Source organism: Sarcophilus harrisii, chromosome 3, assembly GCF_902635505.1.
Source record: "Sarcophilus harrisii chromosome 3, mSarHar1.11, whole genome shotgun sequence".
Classification (NCBI taxonomy): Eukaryota; Metazoa; Chordata; class Mammalia; order Dasyuromorphia; family Dasyuridae; genus Sarcophilus; species Sarcophilus harrisii.
Window position 1 is genome coordinate 499,214,808 of NC_045428.1, and position 19,086 is coordinate 499,233,893.

General features: G+C 39.1%; 1 protein-coding gene across 3 annotated transcripts in view; it reads left to right on the forward strand.

The window, feature by feature from the left end:
* The window catches only part of GDPD5 (glycerophosphodiester phosphodiesterase domain containing 5), a 174,172-nt gene that overhangs the window by 88,218 nt on the left and 66,868 nt on the right, over positions 1-19,086 (forward strand). The window lies entirely within an intron of this gene.

The window sequence follows — 19,086 nt, forward strand, 5'->3', positions numbered from 1 at the left end:
ACCTCTATTGAATTGGTTGTCTTTTCAATAGGCGGGGTGAGAAGGGAGGAAGGGAGAGAATTTGGAACTAAAACTTTTAAAAATGAATGTTAAAAATGGTTTTTACTTGTAACTGGGAAAATGGTAAATAAGTTTAAAAAAACCACCAAATATGTTATGCCACATGATCTAGAGCAGGACCCCATTTTAGGGGGTCAATGAACTTGGAAGGAGAAAAAGACAAATTTATTTTTACTGATCTCTAATAACTGCAATTTTGCATTCCCTTCTAAGAAAGGCTCTGTAGCTTTTAGCCGACTGTCAAAGAAGTCCATGACAAAAGTTAAGCTCTTGGTCAAAAAGGTTTCTTCCCCTCTCCCTCTTAGCTCTGTTGACATTCTGTGTTCTCATTTCCTCAGTCTTAACATCCTGTGATTCTAATGCTTCTTCCAGCTCTGACACCCTATGTTATAAAGTCCTTCCTAACCTTGGCACTCTATTGTTTTCTCTGAGCCCCCTCCTGCCCCCACTATTAGACTGGGAGATTCTTAGGACAAGGGTCATCTTTTGCTTTTATTTATATTCCCAGTACTTAGCACAATGCCTGGGACATAGTAAATGACTGATTGGTCCATATTCTAAGACCCTACTCAGCTTTGAAATGTTGCCTTACTAATACATTGATAATTAGTGAAATCCATAATCTCATTGATATAAATATTGACTACAGCAGCACAACTCCCACCACACCTCTGTGCCTTCTTATCCTGTGTATTCATGTGCTTCCCTAGATCTTCCACAGATGTTGGAGATTGTCTTTTGAGTTGTTTAGCATTCTGGGTACTCATGCAGTGCTCAGACTACCTCTGTCTTACCCCATGGGACCAGCTCCTCCCAATCCTGGATATTTCATTAATATCCTTTAGCATAGCAATGTCATCTCTAGAAATACTTTACTTTCTATACTCACCATATATCTCCCCTTTGCCTCTGGGTCTTCCTCCCTCCCTTTCTTCCTCTTCTTCCTCCCCCCTTTCTTCCCTCTTCCTTCTTCTCTTCCTCCCTCCCTTCCCTCCCTTATTCACTCCCTTCTCTCCCTCCCTTTTCTCCTCCCTTCTCTCCTTCTCTCCCTCCCTCCTTCCCTCTGTTCCTCCCTCCCTCTTGAGACACCTAAGAGAGTCTGCAAAGAGGTGCCACTGGGGAATCTCACTATTTGTAGCTAGTCCTTTCTTCTGGACTCAGTTCAGGATGTCCTCTAGGATACTGGCAGATGCCTAAGGTGGGCAAACATCTTGTTTTATGTCTCCCTTATTCATAATAGGCTATTGGGTAGAGCAATGGTGATGGTTTCATCCATCCAGGGACCTTACCTGACTTTAATGTATGTCTGAGGGACTTTTGGTGGGAGAAGGAAGAGAACCCTGTAGATTATGTCTTGGTAAGCAAATCAAAGGCTTTTCTATAATCAGCCATCAGTAAATCCAGTGGGGTTTTAGATTATTTGCATCTTTCAGCCAATCCTGAGACTATAATGGTATGTGCTGGGGAAAGTCCGCTTACCAAATCCGTGCCTGCCTTTTTCAGGTTTTGATTAGGAGCTATCCTCTATCCGTATGTAGGTCATTCTCACATAGATGAGAGAGTAGGTATCCACTCAGTCACCTTTTTTTCCCCATTATTTTTTTCTCATCTTTCCCTAAGACATCTTAGAAAATGATTCCTTAATGCTTTCAAGATACCAAAGTGCTAAGAATGCTGTTAGTTTCCAATTGTTGCAAGGGTGGTTTCCATTTAAGGCAGGGGTTCTTAACATGAGATTTCTTAAGTATTTTAAATTATATTTTAATATAATTGGTTTCCTTTATAATCCTGCATATTTGATTTTATTCATTTAAAAACTTTATTCTGAGAAGAGGTCCATGGATTTTATCAAGATTGACAAAGGCTAACCCCAGATTTTAAGGAAAGTTTGCCATAGAACACTGGACTTGGAGTCAGGAAGTTGGAATGCTTCATATACTAACCAGATGTGTGACTCTAGACAAGTCACTTTTTTTAGCTTCATATCCTTCAATCTATAAAGTGAGAGGGTTGGTGATGACCTCAAAGATCTTTTCCCACTTAAAAGTCTAGGAGCCAGCTATGTTCAAAAAGAAAGCATCAATAAAATATTTGTCGAAAGTAACAATAGCTAACGTTTATACACAGAGTATGCTATATATATATTATCTCATTTGATCCAGAGCTTAGTACAGGTAGCATAGTGATTAATAAGTACCATTTGAATGATTTAATGATCCTTACAATACTACCATAAGATAGATAATGCAGGGTTTTTATTCTCATTTTACCGATGAGGAAATTCCTTCCTCACATCCAATTGCTGCCTGTGACAGAGAAATGATGGGCTGTGAGACCATGAGGCATAACCCATTTTCAAAACTGGTCTGTATGTTTTGCTTTGTTAAACTGGTTATAAGGAAGGGTTCTGTTGAGGTCAGGGGAGATGGCAGTGATGGAAAAAAAAAGAACCTTAATTGAATGTTTAACCAGAACAAAGAGAAAAGTAGGAAGGCTGAGAAAGAATAAGTCACTTTTTCTCATAGCTAATATGTCAGAAGGATAATTCCAACTGAGTTCTCCCATTCCAAATCGGGTATTCTTTGTGCACTGTATTGTGCTGCCTCTGAGGGTCTCTTCCTACTCTGACATTGTCTTTTCTTTTTGAAAGCTCTTTTCAGCTCTTAATAGTCTAGGTTCCAGAGTTCACACCAGCTCTGACATCCCGTGGTCAATTAATGAATAGGAAAAGATTGTGGCAGATTTTTTTCAACCTACTGGATTCTTTTTTCATCAGAGACAGAATAGTCTTGGGACCATGGAGTTTTTTGGACAGAACTTCAGTGTGCCTTCTCATCCTGTGGAATTCTTATTCATTGGAAATTCTGACCATTGATTCATTTTGTGAGTAAGACATGAAGCCGAGGATGTGGGAGTTCCTGAATCCCAGCACTTGGAACAACAGCAGGAATAGCCCCTTTTGCCAGAACATGTACAGGGTGGAAGAGGCCAGTTCTAGACTCATACCACAAACATGCTGAGTGTATTTGGACACTTTGGACAGCTCCTAGACCCACTATCTGGTTCAGTCTCCAAATAAGAAAACTGTGGCTCAGAGAGGAACATACTTGTTCATAGCCATTTAAGTCAGATTTAAAACTTGAACCTGGGTTTCCTAACTCCGACTTTCCCCCTTTCACCCCACCATCTCTGAGGATGTGGTTTCCCTGACCTGCTTTGGGGAATCAGGAAATGCCTTCCTCCTTTGTTAAAAAAAAAATCCAAACTGTAATGGGGAAGCCCTGAGAAATTAACAAACATTGCATCTATTACATGAGGGTCTCGTTATTTATTTCACTTGTAAGCATGCAGTTTTTTTCCTGCATCTTCCAGAGATAAGAGATTCTCCCTGGGTTGGGGTTAGATCTCCCTGAGATTGGGTAATCCCTAAGAGAAGGGGCATATTTTTCTCCCTAGTGCCCAAAACAATATGTGTTTGAGGTTGAAGGGACCTTAGAAAATAAAATACCCTGTCTGTTCATTCACATGACCTTTATTTTCCTCATCTTTGAAATGAAAGGATCTGGCTAAATGACCTTCTAGATTCTCCCACTTGTAAATCTTACACCCCATGATCTAGTCCAACAATCACTTTGCAGTGGTTCTCAAAGTATAGTCTAGAGAATCCTGGGGATCTCTGAAACCGTTTTAGAGGGTCTACAAATTCAAAAATAGTTTTTATTTCCAATATGGTAAATGTCTATAAATATAATCCAGATAAACAAAAACACTCTGGAGAGATCCTCAATAATTTTTAATAGGATAAAGATACTGAAAACAAAAGTTTGAGAACCAACCACTGCTTTATAGAAATCCCATAGAAATGATGCCATTGATTTGTCCAAAATGACCTAACTAGTGAGAAGCAAAGCTGGACTTTGGATCCAGTTCCTCTGATTCAAAAGCCATTGCTTTTCTTTCTTGTTATGTCTCCAGGGCTGGAAGAAATGGTTCTCTAAGGAGACTGAGCATTTTCTTTCTTCTTTATGCTGTTCTAATTTAGGATGTTCTTCAGTGTCATTCACCAATCAATAGAGACTCACCTTCTATTATAAGATGATGGGGAATCTGAAGCAAGGGGAAATGATTGTTCATAGACCTAAGGCCAGACCTGGTGCTGAGAGTTTGTGGGTGAGGGGGTAGATGCATGAATGGTTGGATGGATGAATCAATTAATCTAAAAGTATTTAATTGCCTATGATGTGCCAGGTACTTTGTTAAGTGCTGGAGATACAAAGACAAAAAATCAAACAATCCTTACCCTCACTGGATAAATCTTTATGGTTGAATCCTCCTAATGTGATGCCAAAAGTAGGGCATCTCTCACTTCCATTAATAGTTACTAATGGGACAATCATACCTCCATCAGGCTTTGACAGCCATGGGAGAAGAGTGGGGCTGGGTTGATTATTTCTTTTACCTGGTTGATGACAGGTCCAGATGCTGGCTCTTGCCATGAAAATTCAACTCTTAGAGATGGGAGTAAGAAACAAGAAATTTTCTGTGGTGGGAGGCAGAGAGGAGAAAATAACAACAATAGTAACTTGAGTGTCTCTAGAGCTTTAAAGTTCATACTACATGTTTCCTCACAACAGCTCTGGGAGGTGAATGATATGAGATTAAGAAACTTGCTAGTGGTCACATTGCTAATAAGTATTAGCTCCAAAAGGAACCTTTGAGGTCACTCAGTCCAAGCTGTTCATTCTTCACATGAGAAAATAAGAAATCAAATGATTTGCCTTAATTCACTGAGGTCACAAGTATTGGAGCCCAATTCAGGTCCACTCCTATCTCTGAATAGATCTGAACTCAGATATATGATTGAGTCCCATTGTCTCCTCAGTACTTCCAGCCCCCTCCCCACCCCATCTGTTGCATTACAGTGAGTTGAGGGATGAGAAATGAGCAACCAGATTTGATTCTTCCAGAAGGAATGACTTCTGCTTCATCATCTAGGCAGGGTTTTAGAGCAGAAAACCTATCTCAAGACATAGAGAGACGGGGAGTTTGTTACACTTGAGCTCCTCCAAAGATGGGAGATGGAGAGGGAGATACAGTGAGATGCAGTGTATCTATGTAAACAAGGGGTGGGGGAGGTGTGGTAGAAAGGACTGGGTTGAGAATGCAAGAGATTCTTTCTCTGAGCCTTGTGAACTTGGGCAAGCCAAATTCCCCCTCTGATTGAGAAAGATCAATTTGTTAGGCAGTAAGTTAGCAGTACATTGGCAAGGGTCCTGGCTGTGGAGTCATAGGACTCCATGACCTTGCACTGGTTAATCTAGGCCTGCTTCTCCATAAAAGGAGGGCATTGGACTTGGTGTCTGCTGAGATTCCTTCTGTCCAGCCTTAAACTGGGCTCTGATGATTCAGCTGGACAAAATTGTGAGCTCATTGGAACATGGAACATTTAAAATTAAACTAAAATATTATGTGGTGCTATAAGATTACAAGCAGGATTATTATTCCCATTTTACAAACCTTGCCTAATGATTGTGTCTCGTGGTTACAAAATGGAGGAAGTGACATGCAAACTAACACTCCCTTCCCCTTATTCTGACTCCCAAATTCCATGATTCTGTTCATCCTTCTAAGCATATTAGACTGGAAGGGATCTGTAAACATAGAATGTCAGTCATTCAGCCAATAAGTATTTTTCAAATATAAAAGTAGAACAGAGAATCATCTCAATACTAAGGTCTGCCATTTATATCAACAAGCATTTATTGAGCACCTGTTGTATGCCAGGAACTGGGAATTCAAAGGCAGATACACTTGTGCCTGTGTTCAAGAAGCTCGTCGTCTAAAGAAGGAAACAACTATATCCAGAGACTAAGTTGGTGATGATCTCAGTGGGAAGCATCAAGGGGACCATGGAAGTCTTCATAGAAATTGAGGTTTTAGTTAGGAATTGAAGGAAGTCAGAGAAGTCAGTAGGAAGAGACAAGGGAAAGAACCAGTGAAAATACAGTTAGGAGAGGGAGTTTCTTGCTCCAGGAACAGCAAGGAGGTCAGTGTCATTGAGTCACAGAGGATGTGTATATTTGTGTGTGGTGGGGAAACTTGTGAGTTCTAAGAAAAGTGGGGAAAATGGGAAGACACTAGTTAATGAAGAATTTTAAAAGCCAAACAGGATTTTAGATGTGATTCTAGAGATAATAAGAAACCACTTGAAGAATAAGGGTGACAGATTTGGGCTTTATTAGGAAAATCATTTTGATATCTGAGTGGGAAGGTAAAATAGGATAGATTTGAGTCATAGAGGTAGGTTAGCTGGTTACTTTAATAACCAAGGTAATGATACTCTATTTTAGTGTGGTAGCAGTGTCAGAGGAGAGAAGGGGGCTAATAAGAGAGATGTTGAAAAAATGGAATCAGTGGGAATTAACAACAGTTTGGCTGTGGGGATGAGGGGGACAGTGAGGAGTCGAGGATGATCCCTAGGTTGCAAGCCTGAGTGACTAGGAGGATAGCCATACCCTCGATGGTGATAGGAAGTTAGGAAGAAGAGAGGATTTAGAGGAGAAAAATAATGAGTTCAGTTTGGGATATGTTGAATTAGGATATCCGGTTGGAGGTGGAAAATGGAGATTCAAAATTGGAAATTAGACCCAAATAAGTAAATCTGAGAATCATCAGCATAGGTATATAGTGCTTTAATATCTTGCCAAGCACTTTTGTTTTTTTGTTTGTTTGTTTGTTTTTTGCTAAGGCATTTGGGGTTAAGTGACTTAGCCAGTGTCACACAGCTAGTGAGTGTTAAGTGTCTGAGGATGGATTTGAACTCAGGTCTTTCTGACTCCAGCCAGTGTTCTATCCAATCTATCTAATGAGAAAATGAATATTGCAATGAGAGACTGTTATATTACAGTGAGGGTCTTTGAGGTATGTAATTTGTATCATCCAAATCTTAGTCAAAGAGACTTATTAATTTCCATATCACTTGTCTGATAAAAGGAAGAATCCACATTTTTTCAGACCTTTGTAAGCAAAAATCCCTCCATTAGCCCAAACTTAGAATTTCTTTTACTGTTTTTGATTAGCTCTCAGCTGTGGTGGCTGGGTAAATCTTTCCCACACTGGTTAATTTCTGGATAAGCAATTAGAAAAGGGGAAAAACATCAGTCTCAGTACTCTAATTAGTTATTAATATGAGACAAAAATTTATTCTAACTGAAGCTTTATTCTTACTGTCTGAAGCTTTCCCTTCCATGCTAAACTCAGTCTCTGCAAATTTACATTTCCTTCCTTTAACACTGGGACTCTTAATCTGGGGTCCATGAGCTTTTTATTTCAATGCAGTCAATGTCTTTTAATTCAATTTATGCATTTAAAAACCTTATTCTGAGCAGAAATCTGAAGGCTTCATCAGACTGACTGCTATGACGTGATACAGAAGCCCTGTTCTCATGTAGTGAATGAGAACAAACGTTGCTTCAATCAAACTTCTCCTCCTAATAACTCTCATGATGCTTTCAGGTTTACAGAGGACTTTTCTTATTTGAGCCATTGAAGGTCCTGCTCAGATATCCCCTGCTCCATAAAGAGAATATTGATTGTGGAGGTAGAGGGTTCAAGTCTTGCTTCTGATACTATTTGTATTTGTAGTTAGGAAGTTACTTAACTTCCCTAGGTCTCAGTTGCCTCAGTTGTGAAATAAGAGAGTGTAGGAGTTGATGGTCTTTGAGGGTCCTTTGTAATCTAGATTTGTGACCCTATAATCCTGAGATGTCCCAATTATCTGTTTTATAAAGGAATTAGCTCCCTTATCTTTTGAGGTTTTTAAGTGGAGTATGAATGATGAGATCTTGGGGATGTTACTGAAGGGATTTGTCAATGTGGCGTTCAATTGCACAATATCTGGGTACCTTCAAACCCTGAGATTCTACTATTCTCTGACTTCCTGGAACATGCGGATATGGCACAGAGTGTCAGTCTTTCTCCGTTCCCCCAGATTTGTGCAGCTGGGCTGGTACTGCCAACCACGGCCCCAGAGTCTGATGGGAGTGATGGATGGGCAGCCAGTGTGGGATTCGGACAGAGTGGTGGAAGGCCCTTTCATCTCAGGCATTGTTCCTCCAGCCCTTGGTCTCAGATTCATTCACTGTACTGTTTTAGAAGAACAAAAGCCCACAAGAATGGAAGGGCCCGGTGAGAGAGGCCGCCTGTGGAAGCATTCCCAAGGCAGATTCCTGTCTGATTGCTGGGAGTCTGCTCATTCAGAGCCATCAAACGACCTCTGAGGGCATCTCCTTTTCACCCCTGTTGTGCACTCTCAGCTCCTGCCACTCAGGGGAGAAATCCTGTCTGACAGAGGTCAAATCCTCCCTCACACATTTATTAGCTGTGTAACACTGGGAAAAACACTGCCCCTCTCCCAAACTACTTTTTCATCTGTCAAATGACTTCACAGAATTCTGAGCATCAAATGAGGATAATAGAGGATATTTTATAAAAACATTATGTTAAATACTGACATTATTATGCTTACTTTCCTTATTGGACATCTCTTGTGTTGGAAAGCTCATTGAACCAGTCCATCTCATTATAAGATAGATAATCAATTATAGCTGGAAAATTAATATTGAAATGGAATCTGTTTCCATGTCACTTGCCTTCATTTTCTTAAGTTCTGCCTTCGGAGGCTTAACAAGTTTTTTTTTAATAGATAATTCTTCAGATATCTGAAGAAGACAGTTCTTCACGCCACTGAGTCCTTTCCAAATTAAACATCTATCCCCATTTCTTTTAACAGAGCCTCTGGTGGCCCCATCTCCAGCCCCTTCTTCCATTCCATTAGAGAAGAACTGAATGTACTTGTGTCCCAAGCCTTTCTTACCACAGGGTTGGCATTTAAAAGTGCTTGTTGCTTGCTCAAATAAATACTTGCCTTTTCTACCTCCCAGGATTATTCTTAAGGAAAGCTCTTGCAAGATCTTTATACTTTGTACAAATATTAAAAATCAGTATTGTTTTCTCCACCTCTTTTTCCTAAAGATGGGCTCATAGTATTCTAGAATTTAGAGCAAAAAACAATCCCAGAAATGACCCAGTCCCACCCTCTCTTTTTATAGATGAGGATGCCAAGGCTCAGGGTCACACAGCCAGATACTAGGACAGTTGCAAATCAAGTTCCCGCCCTCTGCTTCCACATCCAGTGTTCTTTCTGATAGAAGAACTGGTTCTGGGAGCATACATTGAATTGACTAAAATGTCTGGTTAGCTATTGTTGGGGAGGGACTTTTCCTGCCTTTGGGGTGAGAGGACTTGCCAGGGTGGCACTATTAGGAGGTGTCTGAGACTGGATTTGAATTTATGAAATGAGTGAGAGGAAGAACTGGGGAAGTCCTCAACCTGAGGCTCAATTCCTAGCAGGACTCAGGATGTTGGTTCATACACTGATATAATTTTTAAAAGTTGCATTGATGTCCTTTGTTTTTAAAAATGTCATTTTCTATTTAATAGATTACATTCTAGGCAAAATAAAAAAGTACAGTGAAACAAAGTCTATCAGTACTTTTCCATGTCTTTAAAAAAGTATAACTCATTTTTAAAAAGTATGCCTCATCTAGCACCTGTAGTTCACCACTTTTTTTGAAGCTTTTTATTTTCAAAGCATATGCAAGGATAATTTTTCAACATTGACCCTTGCAGAACCTTGTGTTCCAGTATCCCTCTTTCCCCCTGCCCTCCTTCCCTAGGTGGCAAGTAATGCAGTATATGTTAAAAATGGTAAAAATATATATTAAACCCAATATAGGCATACATATTTATACAATTCTCTTGCTGCACAAGAAAAATTAGATTAAAAAAGAGAAAGTAAATGAGTAAGAAAATAAAATGCAAGCAAACAACAACAAAAAGAGTGAGAATGCTATGTTGTGATCCACACTCAGTTCCCATGGTCATCTCTCAGGGTACAGGTGGCTCCCTTCATCACAAGATCCTTGGAACTGGCCTGAATCATCTCATTGTTGAGAAGACCCACATCTATCAGAATTGATCATCATATAATCTTCTTGTTGCCATGTACAGTCATCTCCTGGTTCTGCTTATTTCACTTAGCATCAGTTCATGTAAGTCTCTCCAGACCTTTCTGAAATCATCCTGCTGGTTGTTTTTTACAGACCAATAATTCCATATTCCATAATATTCACATACCACAATTTATTCAGCCATTCTCCAATTGATGGGCATCCACTCAGTTTCCAGTTTCTAGCCACTACAAAGAGGGCTGCCACAAACATTCTTGCACATGTCCACCACCTCTTTGCCCAGAGATGGGAGACACACTTGTACTTGAGGGATCTGAAGTCATGACTGATTCATCCTGGTATGGATCGGAATTCTGCATTTTCTCTGTGTCCTTTTTCCTTTACATTACTATGGTCATTATATAAAGTGTCCTCTTGTTTCTGCATCAGCTTAGATTAATCTCTCCACTTTGAATCCTTCCTATTCATCATTTCTTCCGGTGCAGTAATATTCCACTACATTCATAATCATAATTTGTTCAATCATTCCCCAATCAATAGGCACCAGCTTTGTTTCCAGGTCTTTGCTATTTCAAGAAGTGCTGTAAACACATTTTAAAATCTATTTTAGTCCTTTCCCTCTTGTTCTTTTAGCTGTAGAGATCTAATAGTGGTATTACTGCATCCTGAATGTATTTGAGGGGCTTATTTCCCAATTTATTGCTTTCCAAAGGGGTTGGACCAATTCACTTCTTCACCATCATGCCTTTGATTCTTTTCTTCTGTTATCAACCTTGTTTATCTGATGAGTATGAGATGAAACCTAAGTCTGTTTCAATGTGTATACATTTTATTATTAGTGATCTGGAGCATTATTTCCTCTGGTTGTGAAGTACCATGCATTTCTCATTTCGAAAACTTCCTATTTGCATGGTTTTGACCACTTACCTATTAAGGAATGACTCCTGTTCTTATAGGGGCAGCTAGGGGGTACAGTGTATAGAATGCCAAGTGTGTAGTGAGGAAGACTTATCTTCATAAGTTCCAATCTGACTTGGAATACTTACTATAGCTGTGTGACTCAGGTTCCTCAGCTGAAAAAGGAGATGGCAAACCACTCCAGGCTGCCAAGAAAACCCCAAATGGGGTCACAAAGAGGAAGATACATTGAAATAGCTAAACAACAAAACAACAATTCTCTTTTTGGCTTGGCTACAAGTCCTTTGTTGGAGATATTTTTGGTAATTTTTCCCCCAATAGATAGAGCACTGATCCTGGAGTCAGGAGGACCTGAGTTCAATTCCAGATACAGACTCTTAATACTAGCTGTGTGACTGGCCAACTCACTGCCAATTGCATCTTTTCCCCCTCCATTTAATTGTTTCTCTTTTAATTTTAGGTATATTGATTTTAAGAATTCTTTCCCTAGCTATAATTGAGATATTTATTTTCATTCTTTCATTAAAAAAAATCCTAGATAACTCTGAGGTACCACTTCACACTTCTGAGATTGGCTAGGATGACAGAAAAGGATAATCACAAATGTTGGAGGGGATATAGGAAAACTGGGACACTAATGCATTATGTTGAAGTTGTGAACTGATCCAATGGTTCTGGAGAGCAATCTGGAACTATACCCAAAGGATTATCAAACTGCATACCCTTTGATCCAGCAGTGTCTCTACTGGGCTTATATTCCAAAGAGATCATAAAGGAGGGAAAGGGACCCACATGTGCAAAAATGTTTATGGCAGCCTTCTTTGTAGTGGCAAGGAACTGGAAACTGAGTGTGGATGCCCATCACTTGGAGAATGGCTGAGTATGTTGTGGTATATGAATGTTATGGAATATTATTGTTCTGTAGGAAATGATGAGCAGGCTAAGTTCAAAAAAGCCTGGAAAAGTTTATATAAATTGATGCTGAGTTAAGTGAGCAGAATCAGAACATTGTACATAACAACAAATTCAACAATGAGGTCATTCAAGGCAATTCCGATCAACTTGGGATGGAAAATACCATCCATATTCAGAGAGAGAACTCTGGAGACTGAATGTGAATCAAAGCATAATCTTTTCACCTTTTTGTTGTTGTTTGTTTTTTCTTTCTTATGTTTTTCCCCCTTTTGATGTGATTTTTCTTGCACAGCATGACTATTATAGAAATATGTTTAGAAAATTTGTACATGTTTAACCTATATTGGATTGCTTGGGGAAGGAGGATGAGGAGAGAGAGCAAAAAAAATTGGAATACAAGGTTTTGCAAAGATGAATGTTGAAAACTAACTATCTCTGCATGTATTTGGAAAAATAAACTACCAGTAAAAGAAAAAGAAATTAAAGGAACCTTTTTATATAGGTCAGATGTATTGTAGTGAAAAAAAGAAGAGAGCATGAAGTCAGAAGACCCGAGTTTAAATCCTGCTACTTATTATTTGTATGATTGTGGGCTAGTCAATTAATATCTCAGCCTCAGTTTCCTCATCTGTAAAATGAGCTGTTTGAACTCAAAGACACTGAAGGACCCTCCCATTCCTAAATCTGTGATTCTGTAATCTACTTGGAGTTTATTATGTTTTGTGCTTACACACTGTTCAGGAAGAGGAAGCAAAGCACTTTGCAGCTTGGTGATAATTAATTGATAATTGCTTTTGGCTCTTCACTATAATACTCTTGCTTAAGTAATTGGGAGACAAGAACGGGAAAGTTAGAGTTTGTTTCCTGGATTGTTTTCAGCAGCCTCTCTCCTGTGTGGCTCATGTAATTCTTGTATCTGGCTTTGTGTCTGTTGGCCAGTAAAAGTAGGCCCCTGCTGCTGGAGGAAGGACAGAGGTCAGATGCCTGGAAATGACATACTTCTGGAATGTTAGCTCCTTGAAGGCAGGAACAGTTTTGCCCAAAATGGGTAATCATGGAGTTCAGTAGAAGTGTAAGTGGAGAGAGCACGGAGAGCTCATTAAATAGTCCCATTCCTCAATCCTCTACACAATTCCTTGGCAGTGGATTCCTAAGAAGCGATTCTTATTTCTGGGTCCCTGCTCCGGCTCCTTCCCCACTCACACACGATACAAAGCTAGCATTTTTAAACATACTTATTTAAGATTTGAAGTGTGCTTTATGCACATTATCTCAATTAATATTCACAGCAACCCTGTAAGGTAAGATGTGATAGTTAGGCACCTGGATAGACCCAGAGTGAGGAAGAGCTGAGTTCAAATCGTACTTCAGATACATTATAGCTTTGTGACTCCTGGCTCTGGCACCTGCTGTGTTCAAAATATTGTCTTTGTCCCGAAAAAGATGCCATATTTAGATAGCTTAGTCTTTGTCCCTAAAGAGAAAAGGTTCTATGTTATAAATATCATACAGCAAAAGACCCGATTTCTTCTTTGGGGGAATCACTTAATTCCTCCTAGCCTTAGTTTTCTCATCTGTAAAATGAGAAGGGAGGCAGAACCAATGGCAGTGATGAGAGCTCTATGCTGTACACTCCTCCAAACACTAACAAACTGCACTAGATTGAATCCTGATGGAGATCCAGAAAAGATAGTCATAGTGAGTCCTCCTCCAGCCAGGTTGGCATTGAGAGACAGACAGGGAGGTCTTTGAACTCTGGAGATGGGGCTGGGCCAGGAGCACGGGCTTAGGGACACAGCAACACAAAGGGAAAGAGCAGACCTAGACTGGGTCACTCCCAGGCCCATACTGGGATGCAAGAAGCAGCTTTGTCATCCATTATCAAGTCCCAGGTCCAGGGTGGGGACCTGAGCACAGCTTAGGGAAGGAAGAAAAGAAAGAAGAAAGTTCAGAAACCAGCATCTGTAGCAGCTTCGATGATATGGCTCCAACCCCAAGGCAAAGCAATGTCTCACTTCAGCACCTGCAGAGGACTAAGCAAGGCAAGAATCAGAGAGGCCACCCTGAGCCAGCAGAGCTTTCCAGCTGGCTGGTAGGAGCAGAGTCCATAGTAGTCTCTGGCAGAGCTCAGAGCAGAGGGCAGCAATCTGACTTTTCCCTGGGTCAGACACCTTTGAAAACTTGCAGGTCTCCAGCATGTCCTTGAGATTCTGAAATAACAACATTCAGTACTCCAAGAAAGCAGCAACAGGATCAGCATAGCTCTTCCCTCCAGAAACATGCAAGAGCCCAGCCCTAACATCAAGTCTGAAGTCAGGAAATAAGCTAGAAGAATGGACAGACCAATAAAGAAGCACTATCAGAACGAGCTGTTGAAGTGTCTGCATAGAGAAAAAAAGAATATCTCTCAATAATCTATGAGCAAAGCTTCAAAGAAAAACATAGATTGGGCACACCCAATTATAATTCCTGAAGAGGTGAAGCAAAAATTAAAAAAAAAAAGAATTAGAAAATGTTTGTATAACATGGAATGAGAGTACCTGAGGAAGTGAGAACTGTGGAAGAAAGAATTGGAAAAGGACTTAACAGATTGTACAGATTTGTACAAAAGGTACAAACCCTTTTTAAACAACAAACTGTGAAATGGACCAAATAGAAGTTAATGACTTCATGAGGCAATTAGGAATATTTCAACAAAGTTTAAAAATTGGAAAAAGATTTAGAAAAGTAAGACATTCTCATAATAAAAAATAACTGAATTGAAAAAGATTGGGGGGAATTAAGAATAAATGGATTGTCTGGATATCATGACCAACAAAGAGCATAGATATCCTATTTCTAGAACTCTATAAAACAAAACAAAACACATACACACATTCAAGAATCCTTCCCAGATCTCTTAGAAACAGAGGACAAAATGGAAATAGAAAGGCTATACTAGTTACTTCCTTTGAAAAAAACCCCAAATGAAAACTTCAAGGAATATCATAAGCCAAAATCCAGAGTTTCTAGGTCAAAGAAAAAATACTGAAAGCATCTGGAGAGAAAGAATTTGAGTATTGAAGAGCTATAGCCAAGATCACACATGATTTAGCAGCCACCACTATAAAGAAGCAGAGAACTTGGAATATGATTTCTCAGAAGGCAAAGGATATGAGATGTACATAACCAGTTAAACATAACCAGTAAAACAGCATAATGCTAAAGGAGAAAAAAATGGATCTTTAATAAAACAGAAGACTTCGGAACATTTCTGGTGATAAGTCCATTTCTTCAAAGAATCTTTGAAGATACAAACAGACATGAAAAGAAACATAAGGTTAAACATGGGTAAATTTGCTTATATTAAAATATGGTCACTTCTAATCCTTATCAGGGAATATAGTTAGACAAGACCTAAGAGGGAGTATGTTATACCTTGATCTTAATTTTAAAAAATAGATAGGGAAAGGGGGAATGTTTAGGAAAATTATTTCATATAGTGAAAGTGCAGAAATAAACATTTATACTAATAAGGTAGGTGGGGGTGGGGGAAGATGACATTTAAACTTCACGCTCATCCGAATTGTTCAGAAGAAGACACACAGAAATACATTTCATTCAACAGTGATATATATATATATATATATATATATATGTATATATATATAGCTTATAACCAATGTGGAAATTTATATTGATTAACTACATGTCTTTGTAATGGTCTTGTTTTTCTTGTGTTCTTAATGGGAAAGATTTTGTTATAGGAGGGTAAGAAGGAGGATCGTGACTGATTAAAGTAAAACGAAGTATGTGTGTGTGTTTTGGGGTCTCATGATGAAACATGCTGTGTACTTATTGACAGAGCAGTAACAAAGTCAGTCCAGATTTGAGAGATTTTTTTAAAAAACATGGCCAATTTGTAGAAATTTTGTTTTGCTTGACTATATACTGTTTATAAAAGGGTTTTTTTTTAAATTTTTGGTTTGTTTTGTTTTTTGCTTTCTCAAGGTAAGGGGAGAGAAGTGAGAGGAAAAAAAACTGGCTCTTGTTTGAAAATACAATAAAACCATTTTTAAAAAGAAAAAATAAAATGAGAAAGTTTGACTAGGTGACCTTTGGGATCCTTTCCACCTTCAGTTTTCTAAGACTAAGAGCCTAAATTAGAGCCATATAACTTCACACTTATACAAGACTAACTTCTCATTTAGGAGAAGAATCACCTCTGTTAATCAATTAAGCATTTATTTAAGCACCAATTATGTGCTTAAAAAGGTAAAAGTCAAAAAAGACACAAAGAAAGGTAAAACCACTCAGTTCCTGCTCAAAGTCTAATGAGACAGAAAACTTTGAAATAAGTATGTACAAACAAGTTATACACAAAATAAATTTGAAATGATTACTAGAGGGAAATCATGAGCAATAAAGGAAAGAAACTAATATTTCTCAGGTGCCTGTTATGTGCTGGGAACTGTACTAAGCACTTTACAAATCTTGTTTGATCATCACAACCACCCAGCGTTTTACTGATGAGGAAGTTGAGGCTCTTGAGTGATTTGAGTGAGTCCCACCAATAGTATCTGAGGTTGAATTTGAATCCAGGTCTTGATTCCAGGCCAGGATTCTATCCACAGAACTATCTAGCTGCCTCCAAAGGACTGGGAAGACATTTTGTAGAAGACAGAATTTTCACTGTAATTTGAAGGAAGTCCGAATCTGTGATCCTTTCAGTTTAGGCTCATTCTTCTGTTGGATGGCTCTGATTGTTACAAAGTTCTATCTTATATTCAGTCAAAATCTCCTTCCTGTAATTGCAGCTCAGATCTCAGGTAGATCTCAAAAAGCCAAGCTGTCCATTGACCACAGTTATATCTCTACTCTTTGTGTCATCCTTCTCATTTCCTGCTGGTCTCTTAAAGGAAAAAGGACCTTAGAGTGTCTGTCAGAAATGCAGATCCTCCCCACAAAAAGGAGGGTGAAAACTCTCTTTTCTCTAATGCTTCAGATCCCACTCTTTTGACATCTGTATTTATAACTGGTAGACCTGGACTCCTAAAAGGATTGGAACTAGGAACATGAATTATCAGAGCTAGAAGAGATCTTAAGTAGAGACAGAATAATAGTAATAGCTTATATTATATATATATATATATATATATATATATATATATATATTGCATACTCTGTGCTAGAAACTATGCTAAATGCCTTACAAATACTATATAAGTTGCTCTTTATAATAATCCTAGCAGCTAGAGTATTAGGCTTGGAGTCATATGGGTCCGAGTTCAAATCTAGGCTCAAATACTTGTTAATTGTATGACCAGGATCAAATTATTCAACCTGTATCTTCCTCAGTTTCCTTAATTGTAAAATAGAGATTATAACTACATACCTATAGTATTTTTGTGAAGATTACAAGATATTTGTTTTTTCTTTCTTTTTTTTCTTAACATTCATTTTTTAAAATTCTATATTCTAAATTATTTCTCTCCTTCGAACTCTTCCTTTACCTCTTGAAAAGGTCGTCTTTTTTTTTTCTTCCTGAGGCAATTGGGGGTAAGTGACTTGCTCAGGGTCATACAGCCAGGAAGTGTTAAGTGTCTGAGGTCAGGATTTGAACTCAAGTCCTCCTGATTTCAAGGTTAGTGTTCCATCCACTGCACTCCCTAGCTGTTCCATGCAATATGATATCTTAAATGAGATAATATTTGTAAAACACTTAGTACAGTGCCTGGCACACAATAGGTGCTATTTTACGGATGAAGAAACTGAGACAGGATTTAAGTGACTTGCCCATAGTTGCATAGCTAGTAAGTGTCAGAGGCAAGATTTGATCTTCACAACAATTCTATGAAGTAGGTGCTGTTATTATCAACATTTTACAGATGGGGAAACTGAGACAAACAGTTTAAGTAACTTGCTCCAGCTCACATAGTAGTCATTATGTAAGCTCAAGTCTTCCTGCCTCTTGCTATGGTGCCCTAAAAACTGTACCTTAGTGACCATCTAGTCCTAACTACTCCCATTTTTTAGAATAATTTAAGGAATGCTCCATTTAAAAATGTATTTTAAAAATTTACTGCTACATTTTGGGGTTTTTATGCCATAGTCAATTAATTCCATATAAAACATCCCCCTCCCTCGAGGTTTGACATGTCTAACACCCCCACTCAGAGCCCATCCCCTCTATCCAGAAGAGGTTTCATCATCTCTCCTGCGGTCACTGCCTTCATCTGAATCCAGCTGCCTTTTAGTATAATTGCCTTCATTTTACAAAGAAGGGAAGGAAACAGGCGCAGAGAGGTTAACCTCGGTTGACAGCATCCATCAAACCACATAGACTAATAATAATCCTTATTTCTTCAGCACTTTGAGGTCTGCAAAGCACTTTTTTTTAAAAGAACCCCATGAGGTACAATGTCTGGAAAGTCTCTCTTTTCTGATGACCCAGTTCCCCATCTTAATGAGCCACTCGTCCCTCACAATTCACAGCTCTTCTTTGTTGCTGCTGGAGAAGATGCAGGAAAGGCTTTTGGTTTGGGCATGCATGGGAGGGCTAACTATTGGCCGTGGAGTGGCCATGATCCCCACTTTACCAATGAGTGGGGAAAGTGAGACAGAGGCTGTGCTGAAATGACCTTGGGCCCCCCTCTAGCTAATGCTGGAGCTGGGATTTGAACCCTGGCTCCGAGCCCAGGGCTCTCTTCAGTTCTCCACACTGCCAGTCGGAAGCTCAGGGCTGTCATCGTTCTGACCTTTTCTGCTTGCCAAGATTTTATGTCTTACTGATTAGAACCTTTCCCCAAGGGACGGCTTTAGGGTGGTGAATTCAACTTTTATATCAGTCTTTTCCTTTAAATACACTCCTAAAACCTCCCTCTTAATGACCTAGTTTCTCTCCCTAATAAACCGCTCATCCCTTGTGACTCCTAACACTTCTCTGCCGGAAAATGTTAAATGAATTTGGCTAAGCTGCACCTGCTGCTCAGGGGGAGGTAGAAATACCCCTCTCATACCTCTGGATTATAGCTCAGGGCTCGTCTCAAAGGCAAGCAAAATTCCTGAGCATTCTGGCTGGTGCCTCAGTCCTAGCGGAAATGTATATTCTGGTGCTAGGCACTCTGGGACCATCCAAATCATTATTTATTTTTAGCATTTTTTTTTTTAAGAAAAATGTTGA